This window comes from Lissotriton helveticus, chromosome 5_1 (assembly GCF_964261635.1).
Source record: "Lissotriton helveticus chromosome 5_1, aLisHel1.1, whole genome shotgun sequence".
NCBI classification, from domain to species: Eukaryota; Metazoa; Chordata; class Amphibia; order Caudata; family Salamandridae; genus Lissotriton; species Lissotriton helveticus.
The window spans coordinates 1,622,361,211-1,622,374,397 of record NC_136065.1 but is presented as its reverse complement, the minus strand read 5'-3'; the positions used below and the strand labels follow the sequence as shown (position 1 = coordinate 1,622,374,397).

Sequence of the window (13,187 nt, the reverse complement as noted above, 5' to 3'; positions counted from 1 at the left end):
TACTGCACATTCATTTAGATTGCATCTTCAGTCTAAAATCTAGTGCATTTAAGTGGCATTAAAAAGTGCTTCTATGTACACGCACTGAATATGTACTAGGTTTGCAGAATTTTGACTTCACAGAATGGGATTTTAGCTCAAGAGTGTGTAGATGAACTGCAAGGTGTGTAAGTATGTGTTCATGGAGTGCTTCAAGTGTAAAATCTGTATGATTTGTGCAGTTAAAGTGCTAATTTTGCCTACGAGAAAGAAAAGTACTACAGAAGAATTATAAAGGATTGGCACTTTGGCTGCCTTTGCTGATGACACAGTTGGCTAAATTGTAAAGCACTGGTCTATTAAGTTGCAGAGTGTGGTTGAACTTGGTTAGTAGACTTGGTACCTGTTTCTGTGTCCTGCTGAAGACAAGGACGGCTTGATACCACTGTCAAAGCCCAGTTTATTAAGAAAAGCATCCATGGAAGAAGAAGTGTTGATTCGAAAATGGTTCTCCTCCAATTTCTCTCCACTTGCTAGAAATACAGAGTCTCCATTATAGCACACAACAGAGTGTTAAAGTCGGGGATGGAAGAGCATGAAAATGGGAAGTTTACTTATGGAGAGAACTGAGAAATATCCTGTGTGCAGACACCAGTGTAGGACGAATGAATTCATTTAAATAATGCTTCTAGATTGCTGGTATTTGTCTGTGCCTCAGTGGCCTAATGGATAAGGCACTGGCCTCCTAAGCCAGGGATTGTGGGTTCGAGTCCCATCTGAGGTGCAAACCAATGTCCACTCTTACTTTTCAAGAAAAATAAATATATTTATTACATGCTTCCTCTCAGAAGCTTATGAGGTATTAGGAACGTTGAAATGGAACCATTTTACTTCTGTACTCGTCAGAGTCATGTTGATGTTCTGAAACTACAAAGTCGATTTTTGAAACACCTGTCTTTGTCAGATGCATTTTTGACCCGGCAGAAGGTATTCCTTTGGAAAAAATGATTTGAATTGGATTGGTGTAACTGTTGTTCCTAGAGGTGGTGAAAGGCTTTCAGCTACTTAAATAGGGCAAGCCGGGTTTCATGAAACGTATACAGCCTTTGAGTGTGTGTAAATTGGAATAGCCAGGAAGGAGCAGTTTGTACTACTTTCAAAACAGTTTCTCTCCACTTCTGGAAACATCCAGAGCTAAATAAAGCATAAACTGAGCTTTAATCTCATGAAGAAAGAGGTTTAAATGCAAAAATGAAAACAATAGCTTATCGTACTGGTGACATTCTCATTATATAAATTCCAAAAAAGTGATTTAATTGAAAGGAGCTGAAAAAAAAAACCAATGGTTTGTAAACCTAAATAACTATAAATAATATATTTTCCAACCTTGCATACCACCCACAGTATAAAAATAAATACAGCAGGACACATGACCGCGTGGACTAATGGATAAGGCGTCTGACTTCGGGTCAGAAGATAGAGGGTTTGAGTCCCTTCGTGGTCGTTTTTTGCCAATTGTCACATAATTCAGGTTTCCATTCAGAATGGAAGCAGGCTCTTCCAATACTCTTATAGCCATCATGTTCTCAATCCTAATTAATAAAAAAGTGGAGTACATACTGCACAGTCATTTAGATTGCATCTTCAGTCTAAAATCTAGTGCATTTAAGTGGCATTAAAAAGTGCTTCTATGTACACGCACTGAATATGTACTAGGTTTGCAGAATTTTGACTTCACAGAATGGGTTTTGAGCTCAAGTGTGTGTAGGTGAACTGCAAGGTGTGTAAGTAAGTGTTCATGGAGTGCTTCAAGTGTAAAATCTGTATGATTTGTGCAGTTAAAGTGCTAATTTTGCCTACGAGAAAGAAAAGTACTACAGAAGAATTATAAAGAATTGGCACATTGTCTGCCTTTGCTGATGACACAGTTGGCTAATTTGTAAAGCACTGGTCTATTAAGTTGCAGAGTATGGTTGAACTTGGTTAGTAGACTTGGTACCTGTTTCTGTGTCCTGCTGAATACAAGGACGGCTTGATGCCACTGTCAAAGCCCAGTTTATTGAGAAAAGCATCCATGGAAGAAGAAGTGTTGATTCGAAAATGGTTCTCCTCCAATTTCTCTCCATTTGCTAGAAATACAGAGTCTCCATTATATCACAGAACAGAGTGTTAAATTCGGGGATGGAAGAGGATGAAAATGGGAAGTTTACTTATGGAGAGAACTGAGAAATGTCCTGTGTGCAGACACCAGTGTTGGACGAATGAATACATTTAAATAATGCCTCTAGATTGCTGGTATTTGTCTGTGCCTCAGTGGCCTAATGGATAAGGCACTGGCCTCCTAAGCCAGGGATTGTGGGTTTGAGTCCCATCTGAGGTGCAAACCAATGTCCACTCTTACTTTTCCAGAAAAATAAATATATTTATTACATGCTTCCTCTCAGAAGCTTATGAGGTATTAGGAACTTTGAAATGGTACCATTTTACTTCTGTACTCGTCAGAGTCATGTTGATGTTCTGGAACTACAAAGTCGATTTTTGAAACACCTGTCTTTGTCAGATGCATTTTTGACCCGGCAGAAGATATTCCTTTGGAAAAAATTATTTGAATTGGATTGGTGTAACTGTTGTTCCTAGAGGTGGTGAAAGGCTTTCAGCTACTTAAATAGGGCAAGCCGGGTTTCATGAAACGTATACAGCCTTTGAGTGTGTGTAAATTGGAATAGCCAGGAAGGAGCAGTTTGTACTACTTTCAAAACAGTTTCTCTCCACTTCTGAAAACATCCAGAGCTAAATAAAGCATAAACTGAGCTTTAATCTCATGAAGAAAGAGGTTTAAATGCAAAAATGAAAACAATAGCTTATCGTACTGGTGACATTCTCATTATATAAATTCCAAAAAAGTGATTTAATTGAAAGGAGCTGAAAAAAAACCCACAATGGTTTGTAAACCTAAATAACTATAAATAATATATTTTCCAACCTTGCATACCACCTACAGTATAAAAATAAAAGCAGCAGGACACATGACCGCGTGGACTAATGGATAAGGCGTCTGACTTCAGATCAGAAGATAGAGGGTTCCAGTCCCTTCGTGGTCGGTTTTTGCCAATTGTCACTCAATTCAGGTTTCCATTCAGAATGGAAGCAGGCTCTTCCAATGCTCTTATAGCCATAATGTTCTCATTCCTAATTAATAAAAAAGTGGAGTACATACTGCACATTCATTTAGATTGCATCTTCAGTCTAAAATCTAGTGCATTTAAGTGGCATTAAAAAGTGCTTCTATGTACACGCACTGAATATGTACTAGGTTTGCAGAATTTTGACTTCACAGAATGGGTTTTTAGCTCAAGAGTGTGTAGATGAACTGCAAGGTGTGTAAGTATGTGTTCATGGAGTGCTTCAAGTGTAAAATCTGTATGATTTGTGCAGTTAAAGTGCTAATTTTGCCTACGAGAAAGAAAAGTACTACAGAAGAATTATAAAGGATTGGCACATTGGCTGCCTTTGCTGATGACACAGTTGGCTAATTTGTAAAGCACTGGTCTATTAAGTTGCAGAGTGTGGTTGAACTTGGTTAGTAGACTTGGTGCCTGTTTCTGTGTCCTGCTGAAGACAAGGACGGCTTGATACCACTGTCAAAGCCCAGTTTATTAAGAAAAGCATCCATGGAAGAAGAAGTGTTGATTCGAAAATGGTTCTCCTCCAATTTCTCTCCACTTGCTAGAAATACAGAGTCTCCACTATAGCACACAACTGAGTGTTAAAGTCGGGGATGGAAGAGGATGAAAATGGGAAGTTTACTTATGGAGAGAACTGAGAAATGTCCTGTGTGCAGACACCAGTGTTGGACGAATGAATTCATTTAAATAATGCCTCTAGATTGATGGTATTTGTCTGTGCCTCAGTGGCCTAATGGATAAGGCACTGGCCTCCTAAGCCAGGGATTGTGGGTTCGAGTCCCATCTGAGGTGCAAACCAATGTCCACTCTTACTTTTCCAGAAAAATAAATATATTTATTACATGCTTCCTCTCAGAAGCTTATGAGGTATTAGGAACGTTGAAATGGTACCATTTTACTTCTGTACTCGTCAGAGTCATGTTGATGTTCTGAAACTACAAAGTCGATTTTTGAAACACCTGTCTTTGTCAGATGCATTTTTGACCCGGCAGAAGATATTCCTTTGGAAAAAATTATTTGAATTGGATTGGTGTAACTGTTGTTCCTAGAGGTGGTGAAAGGCTTTCAGCTACTTAAATAGGGCAAGCCGGGTTTCATGAAACCTATACAGCCTTTGAGTGTGTGTAAATTGGAATAGCCAGGAAGGAGCAGTTTGTACTACTTTCAAAACAGTTTCTCTCCACTTCTGGAAACATCCAGAGCTAAATAAAGCATAAACTGAGCTTTAATCTCATGAAGAAAGAGGTTTAAATGCAAAAATGAAAACAATAGCTTATCGTACTGGTGACATTCTCATTATATAAATTCCAAAAAAGTGATTTAATTGAAAGGAGCTGAAAAAAAAAACCAATGGTTTGTAAACCTAAATAACTATAAATAATATATTTTCCAACCTTGCATACCACCCACAGTATAAAAATAAATACAGCAGGACACATGACCGCGTGGACTAATGGATAAGGCGTCTGACTTCGGGTCAGAAGATAGAGGGTTTGAGTCCCTTCGTTGTCGTTTTTTGCCAATTGTCACATAATTCAGGTTTCCATTCAGAATGGAAGCAGGCTCTTCCAATACTCTTATAGCCATCATGTTCTCAATCCTAATTAATAAAAAAGTGGAGTACATACTGCACAGTCATTTAGATTGCATCTTCAGTCTAAAATCTAGTGCATTTAAGTGGCATTAAAAAGTGCTTCTATGTACACGCACTGAATATGTACTAGGTTTGCAGAATTTTGACTTCACAGAATGGGTTTTGAGCTCAAGTGTGTGTAGGTGAACTGCAAGGTGTGTAAGTAAGTGTTCATGGAGTGCTTCAAGTGTAAAATCTGTATGATTTGTGCAGTTAAAGTGCTAATTTTGCCTACGAGAAAGAAAAGTACTACAGAAGAATTATAAAGAATTGGCACATTGTCTGCCTTTGCTGATGACACAGTTGGCTAATTTGTAAAGCACTGGTCTATTAAGTTGCAGAGTATGGTTGAACTTGGTTAGTAGACTTGGTACCTGTTTCTGTGTCCTGCTGAATACAAGGACGGCTTGATGCCACTGTCAAAGCCCAGTTTATTGAGAAAAGCATCCATGGAAGAAGAAGTGTTGATTCGAAAATGGTTCTCCTCCAATTTCTCTCCATTTGCTAGAAATACAGAGTCTCCATTATATCACAGAACAGAGTGTTAAATTCGGGGATGGAAGAGGATGAAAATGGGAAGTTTACTTATGGAGAGAACTGAGAAATGTCCTGTGTGCAGACACCAGTGTTGGACGAATGAATACATTTAAATAATGCCTCTAGATTGCTGGTATTTGTCTGTGCCTCAGTGGCCTAATGGATAAGGCACTGGCCTCCTAAGCCAGGGATTGTGGGTTTGAGTCCCATCTGAGGTGCAAACCAATGTCCACTCTTACTTTTCCAGAAAAATAAATATATTTATTACATGCTTCCTCTCAGAAGCTTATGAGGTATTAGGAACTTTGAAATGGTACCATTTTACTTCTGTACTCGTCAGAGTCATGTTGATGTTCTGGAACTACAAAGTCGATTTTTGAAACACCTGTCTTTGTCAGATGCATTTTTGACCCGGCAGAAGATATTCCTTTGGAAAAAATTATTTGAATTGGATTGGTGTAACTGTTGTTCCTAGAGGTGGTGAAAGGCTTTCAGCTACTTAAATAGGGCAAGCCGGGTTTCATGAAACGTATACAGCCTTTGAGTGTGTGTAAATTGGAATAGCCAGGAAGGAGCAGTTTGTACTACTTTCAAAACAGTTTCTCTCCACTTCTGAAAACATCCAGAGCTAAATAAAGCATAAACTGAGCTTTAATCTCATGAAGAAAGAGGTTTAAATGCAAAAATGAAAACAATAGCTTATCGTACTGGTGACATTCTCATTATATAAATTCCAAAAAAGTGATTTAATTGAAAGGAGCTGAAAAAAACCCACAATGGTTTGTAAACCTAAATAACTATAAATAATATATTTTCCAACCTTGCATACCACCTACAGTATAAAAATAAAAGCAGCAGGACACATGACCGCGTGGACTAATGGATAAGGCGTCTGACTTCAGATCAGAAGATAGAGGGTTCCAGTCCCTTCGTGGTCGGTTTTTGCCAATTGTCACTCAATTCAGGTTTCCATTCAGAATGGAAGCAGGCTCTTCCAATGCTCTTATAGCCATAATGTTCTCATTCCTAATTAATAAAAAAGTGGAGTACATACTGCACATTCATTTAGATTGCATCTTCAGTCTAAAATCTAGTGCATTTAAGTGGCATTAAAAAGTGCTTCTATGTACACGCACTGAATATGTACTAGGTTTGCAGAATTTTGACTTCACAGAATGGGTTTTTAGCTCAAGAGTGTGTAGATGAACTGCAAGGTGTGTAAGTATGTGTTCATGGAGTGCTTCAAGTGTAAAATCTGTATGATTTGTGCAGTTAAAGTGCTAATTTTGCCTACGAGAAAGAAAAGTACTACAGAAGAATTATAAAGGATTGGCACATTGGCTGCCTTTGCTGATGACACAGTTGGCTAATTTGTAAAGCACTGGTCTATTAAGTTGCAGAGTGTGGTTGAACTTGGTTAGTAGACTTGGTGCCTGTTTCTGTGTCCTGCTGAAGACAAGGACGGCTTGATAGCACTGTCAAAGCCCAGTTTATTAAGAAAAGCATCCATGGAAGAAGAAGTGTTGATTCGAAAATGGTTCTCCTCCAATTTCTCTCCACTTGCTAGAAATACAGAGTCTCCACTATAGCACACAACTGAGTGTTAAAGTCGGGGATGGAAGAGGATGAAAATGGGAAGTTTACTTATGGAGAGAACTGAGAAATGTCCTGTGTGCAGACACCAGTGTTGGACGAATGAATTCATTTAAATAATGCCTCTAGATTGATGGTATTTGTCTGTGCCTCAGTGGCCTAATGGATAAGGCACTGGCCTCCTAAGCCAGGGATTGTGGGTTTGAGTCCCATCTGAGGTGCAAACCAATGTCCACTCTTACTTTTCCAGAAAAATAAATATATTTATTACATGCTTCCTCTCAGAAGCTTATGAGGTATTAGGAACTTTGAAATGGTACCATTTTACTTCTGTACTCGTCAGAGTCATGTTGATGTTCTGGAACTACAAAGTCGATTTTTGAAACACCTGTCTTTGTCAGATGCATTTTTGACCCGGCAGAAGATATTCCTTTGGAAAAAATTATTTGAATTGGATTGGTGTAACTGTTGTTCCTAGAGGTGGTGAAAGGCTTTCAGCTACTTAAATAGGGCAAGCCGGGTTTCATGAAACGTATACAGCCTTTGAGTGTGTGTAAATTGGAATAGCCAGGAAGGAGCAGTTTGTACTACTTTCAAAACAGTTTCTCTCCACTTCTGAAAACATCCAGAGCTAAATAAAGCATAAACTGAGCTTTAATCTCATGAAGAAAGAGGTTTAAATGCAAAAATGAAAACAATAGCTTATCGTACTGGTGACATTCTCATTATATAAATTCCAAAAAAGTGATTTAATTGAAAGGAGCTGAAAAAACCCCACAATGGTTTGTAAACCTAAATAACTATAAATAATATATTTTCCAACCTTGCATACCACCTACAGTATAAAAATAAAAGCAGCAGGACACATGACCGCGTGGACTAATGGATAAGGCGTCTGACTTCAGATCAGAAGATAGAGGGTTCCAGTCTCTTCGTGGTCGGTTTTTGCCAATTGTCACTCAATTCAGGTTTCCATTCAGAATGGAAGCAGGCTCTTCCAATGCTCTTATAGCCATAATGTTCTCATTCCTAATTAATAAAAAAGTGGAGTACATACTGCACATTCATTTAGATTGCATCTTCAGTCTAAAATCTAGTGCATTTAAGTGGCATTAAAAAGTGCTTCTATGTACACGCACTGAATATGTACTAGGTTTGCAGAATTTTGACTTCACAGAATGGGTTTTTAGCTCAAGAGTGTGTAGATGAACTGCAAGGTGTGTAAGTATGTGTTCATGGAGTGCTTCAAGTGTAAAATCTGTATGATTTGTGCAGTTAAAGTGCTAATTTTGCCTACGAGAGAGAAAAGTACTACAGAAGAATTATAAAGGATTGGCACATTGGCTGCCTTTGCTGATGACACAGTTGGCTAATTTGTAAAGCACTGGTCTATTAAGTTGCAGAGTGTGGTTGAACTTGGTTAGTAGACTTGGTGCCTGTTTCTGTGTCCTGCTGAAGACAAGGACGGCTTGATACCACTGTCAAAGCCCAGTTTATTAAGAAAAGCATCCATGGAAGAAGAAGTGTTGATTCGAAAATGGTTCTCCTCCAATTTCTCTCCACTTGCTAGAAATACAGAGTCTCCACTATAGCACACAACTGAGTGTTAAAGTCGGGGATGGAAGAGGATGAAAATGGGAAGTTTACTTATGGAGAGAACTGAGAAATGTCCTGTGTGCAGACACCAGTGTTGGACGAATGAATTCATTTAAATAATGCCTCTAGATTGATGGTATTTGTCTGTGCCTCAGTGGCCTAATGGATAAGGCACTGGCCTCCTAAGCCAGGGATTGTGGGTTCGAGTCCCATCTGAGGTGCAAACCAATGTCCAGTCTTACTTTTCCAGAAAAATAAATATATTTATTACATGCTTCCTCTCAGAAGCTTATGAGGTATTAGGAACGTTGAAATGGTACCATTTTACTTCTGTACTCGTCAGAGTCATGTTGATGTTCTGAAACTACAAAGTCGATTTTTGAAACACCTGTCTTTGTCAGATGCATTTTTGACCCGGCAGAAGATATTCCTTTGGAAAAAATTATTTGAATTGGATTGGTGTAACTGTTGTTCCTAGAGGTGGTGAAAGGCTTTCAGCTACTTAAATAGGGCAAGCCGGGTTTCATGAAACCTATACAGCCTTTGAGTGTGTGTAAATTGGAATAGCCAGGAAGGAGCAGTTTGTACTACTTTCAAAACAGTTTCTCTCCACTTCTGAAAACATCCAGAGCTAAATAAAGCATAAACTGAGCTTTAATCTCATGAAGAAAGAGGTTTAAATGCAAAAATGAAAACAATAGCTTATCGTACTGGTGACATTCTCATTATATAAATTCCAAAAAAGTGATTTAATTGAAAGGAGCTGAAAAAAAAACCAATGGTTTGTAAACCTAAATAACTATAAATAATATATTTTCCAACCTTGCATACCACCCACAGTATAAAAATAAATACAGCAGGACACATGACCGCGTGGACTAATGGATAAGGCGTCTGACTTTGGGTCAGAAGATAGAGGGTTTGAGTCCCTTCGTGGTCGTTTTTTGCCAATTGTCACATAATTCAGGTTTCCATTCAGAATGGAAGCAGGCTCTTCCAATACTCTTATAGCCATCATGTTCTCAATCCTAATTAATAAAAAAGTGGAGTACATACTGCACAGTCATTTAGATTGCATCTTCAGTCTAAAATCTAGTGCATTTAAGTGGCATTAAAAAGTGCTTCTATGTACACGCACTGAATATGTACTAGGTTTGCAGAATTTTGACTTCACAGAATGGGTTTTGAGCTCAAGTGTGTGTAGGTGAACTGCAAGGTGTGTAAGTAAGTGTTCATGGAGTGCTTCAAGTGTAAAATCTGTATGATTTGTGCAGTTAAAGTGCTAATTTTGCCTACGAGAAAGAAAAGTACTACAGAAGAATTATAAAGAATTGGCACATTGTCTGCCTTTGCTGATGACACAGTTGGCTAATTTGTAAAGCACTGGTCTATTAAGTTGCAGAGTATGGTTGAACTTGGTTAGTAGACTTGGTACCTGTTTCTGTGTCCTGCTGAATACAAGGACGGCTTGATGCCACTGTCAAAGCCCAGTTTATTGAGAAAAGCATCCATGGAAGAAGAAGTGTTGATTCGAAAATGGTTCTCCTCCAATTTCTCTCCATTTGCTAGAAATACAGAGTCTCCATTATATCACAGAACAGAGTGTTAAATTCGGGGATGGAAGAGGATGAAAATGGGAAGTTTACTTATGGAGAGAACTGAGAAATGTCCTGTGTGCAGACACCAGTGTTGGACGAATGAATACATTTAAATAATGCCTCTAGATTGCTGGTATTTGTCTGTGCCTCAGTGGCCTAATGGATAAGGCACTGGCCTCCTAAGCCAGGGATTGTGGGTTTGAGTCCCATCTGAGGTGCAAACCAATGTCCACTCTTACTTTTCCAGAAAAATAAATATATTTATTACATGCTTCCTCTCAGAAGCTTATGAGGTATTAGGAACTTTGAAATGGTACCATTTTACTTCTGTACTCGTCAGAGTCATGTTGATGTTCTGGAACTACAAAGTCGATTTTTGAAACACCTGTCTTTGTCAGATGCATTTTTGACCCGGCAGAAGATATTCCTTTGGAAAAAATTATTTGAATTGGATTGGTGTAACTGTTGTTCCTAGAGGTGGTGAAAGGCTTTCAGCTACTTAAATAGGGCAAGCCGGGTTTCATGAAACGTATACAGCCTTTGAGTGTGTGTAAATTGGAATAGCCAGGAAGGAGCAGTTTGTACTACTTTCAAAACAGTTTCTCTCCACTTCTGAAAACATCCAGAGCTAAATAAAGCATAAACTGAGCTTTAATCTCATGAAGAAAGAGGTTTAAATGCAAAAATGAAAACAATAGCTTATCGTACTGGTGACATTCTCATTATATAAATTCCAAAAAAGTGATTTAATTGAAAGGAGCTGAAAAAAAAAACCAATGGTTTGTAAACCTAAATAACTATAAATAATATATTTTCCAACCTTGCATACCACCCACAGTATAAAAATAAATACAGCAGGACACATGACCGCGTGGACTAATGGATAAGGCGTCTGACTTCGGGTCAGAAGATAGAGGGTTTGAGTCCCTTCGTGGTCGTTTTTTGCCAATTGTCACATAATTCAGGTTTCCATTCAGAATGGAAGCAGGCTCTTCCAATACTCTTATAGCCATCATGTTCTCAATCCTAATTAATAAAAAAGTGGAGTACATACTGCACAGTCATTTAGATTGCATCTTCAGTCTAAAATCTAGTGCATTTAAGTGGCATTAAAAAGTGCTTCTATGTACACGCACTGAATATGTACTAGGTTTGCAGAATTTTGACTTCACAGAATGGGTTTTTAGCTCAAGAGTGTGTAGATGAACTGCAAGGTGTGTAAGTATGTGTTCATGGAGTGCTTCAAGTGTAAAATCTGTATGATTTGTGCAGTTAAAGTGCTAATTTTGCCTACGAGAAAGAAAAGTACTACAGAAGAATTATAAAGGATTGGCACATTGGCTGCCTTTGCTGATGACACAGTTGGCTAATTTGTAAAGCACTGGTCTATTAAGTTGCAGAGTGTGGTTGAACTTGGTTAGTAGACTTGGTGCCTGTTTCTGTGTCCTGCTGAAGACAAGGACGGCTTGATACCACTGTCAAAGCCCAGTTTATTAAGAAAAGCATCCATGGAAGAAGAAGTGTTGATTCGAAAATGGTTCTCCTCCAATTTCTCTCCACTTGCTAGAAATACAGAGTCTCCACTATAGCACACAACTGAGTGTTAAAGTCGGGGATGGAAGAGGATGAAAATGGGAAGTTTACTTATGGAGAGAACTGAGAAATGTCCTGTGTGCAGACACCAGTGTTGGACGAATGAATTCATTTAAATAATGCCTCTAGATTGATGGTATTTGTCTGTGCCTCAGTGGCCTAATGGATAAGGCACTGGCCTCCTAAGCCAGGGATTGTGGGTTCGAGTCCCATCTGAGGTGCAAACCAATGTCCACTCTTACTTTTCCAGAAAAATAAATATATTTATTACATGCTTCCTCTCAGAAGCTTATGAGGTATTAGGAACGTTGAAATGGTACCATTTTACTTCTGTACTCGTCAGAGTCATGTTGATGTTCTGAAACTACAAAGTCGATTTTTGAAACACCTGTCTTTGTCAGATGCATTTTTGACCCGGCAGAAGATATTCCTTTGGAAAAAATTATTTGAAGTGGATTGGTGTAACTGTTGTTCCTAGAGGTGGTGAAAGGCTTTCAGCTACTTAAATAGGGCAAGCCGGGTTTCATGAAACCTATACAGCCTTTGAGTGTGTGTAAATTGGAATAGCCAGGAAGGAGCAGTTTGTACTACTTTCAAAACAGTTTCTCTCCACTTCTGGAAACATCCAGAGCTAAATAAAGCATAAACTGAGCTTTAATCTCATGAAGAAAGAGGTTTAAATGCAAAAATGAAAACAATAGCTTATCGTACTGGTGACATTCTCATTATATAAATTCCAAAAAAGTGATTTAATTGAAAGGAGCTGAAAAAAAAAAGCAATGGTTTGTAAACCTAAATAACTATAAATAATATATTTTCCAACCTTGCATACCACCCACAGTATAAAAATAAATGCAGCAGGACACATGACCGCGTGGACTAATGGATAAGGCGTCTGACTTCGGGTCAGAAGATAGAAGGTTCGAGTCCCTTCGTGGTCGTTTTTTGCCAATTGTCACATAATTCAGGTTTCCATTCAGAATGGAAGCAGGCTCTTCCAATACTCTTATAGCCATCATGTTCTCAATCCTAATTAATAAAAAAGTGGAGTACATACTGCACAGTCATTTAGATTGCATCTTCAGTCTAAAATCTAGTGCATTTAAGTGGCATTAAAAAGTGCTTCTATGTACACGCACTGAATATGTACTAGGTTTGCAGAATTTTGACTTCACAGAATGGGTTTTGAGCTCAAGTGTGTGTAGATGAACTGCAAGGTGTGTAAGTAAGTGTTCATGGAGTGCTTCAAGTGTAAAATCTGTATGATTTGTGCAGTTAAAGTGCTAATTTTGTCTACGAGAAAGAAAAGTACTACAGAAGAATTATAAAGGATTGGCACATTGTCTGCCTTTGCTGATGACACAGTTGGCTAATTTGTAAAGCACTGGTCTATTAAGTTGCAGAGTGTGGTTGAACTTGGTTAGTAGACTTGGTACCTGTTTCTGTGTCCTGCTGAAGACAAGGACGGCTTGA

The 13,187-nt window shown here is 38.5% G+C and overlaps 8 non-coding genes across 8 annotated transcripts; all 8 read left to right on the top strand.

Moving 5' to 3' along the window:
• The first annotated feature begins 690 nt into the window (after positions 1-690).
• On the top strand, positions 691-763 carry TRNAR-CCU (transfer RNA arginine (anticodon CCU)). The gene has a single exon. It is a non-coding gene; the product is annotated as a tRNA-Arg (tRNA).
• A 1,523-nt stretch (positions 764-2,286) lies between these two features.
• TRNAR-CCU (transfer RNA arginine (anticodon CCU)) lies at positions 2,287-2,359 on the top strand. The gene has a single exon. It is a non-coding gene; the product is annotated as a tRNA-Arg (tRNA).
• Positions 2,360-3,883: 1,524 nt separating this feature from the next.
• On the top strand, positions 3,884-3,956 carry TRNAR-CCU (transfer RNA arginine (anticodon CCU)). The gene has a single exon. It is a non-coding gene; the product is annotated as a tRNA-Arg (tRNA).
• A 1,523-nt stretch (positions 3,957-5,479) lies between these two features.
• Positions 5,480-5,552, top strand: TRNAR-CCU (transfer RNA arginine (anticodon CCU)). The gene has a single exon. It is a non-coding gene; the product is annotated as a tRNA-Arg (tRNA).
• A 1,523-nt stretch (positions 5,553-7,075) lies between these two features.
• Positions 7,076-7,148, top strand: TRNAR-CCU (transfer RNA arginine (anticodon CCU)). The gene has a single exon. It is a non-coding gene; the product is annotated as a tRNA-Arg (tRNA).
• Positions 7,149-8,671: 1,523 nt separating this feature from the next.
• Positions 8,672-8,744, top strand: TRNAR-CCU (transfer RNA arginine (anticodon CCU)). The gene has a single exon. It is a non-coding gene; the product is annotated as a tRNA-Arg (tRNA).
• Positions 8,745-10,266: 1,522 nt separating this feature from the next.
• On the top strand, positions 10,267-10,339 carry TRNAR-CCU (transfer RNA arginine (anticodon CCU)). Its single transcript has one exon. It is a non-coding gene; the product is annotated as a tRNA-Arg (tRNA).
• Positions 10,340-11,862: 1,523 nt separating this feature from the next.
• On the top strand, positions 11,863-11,935 carry TRNAR-CCU (transfer RNA arginine (anticodon CCU)). The gene has a single exon. It is a non-coding gene; the product is annotated as a tRNA-Arg (tRNA).
• Positions 11,936-13,187: the final 1,252 nt, after the last annotated feature.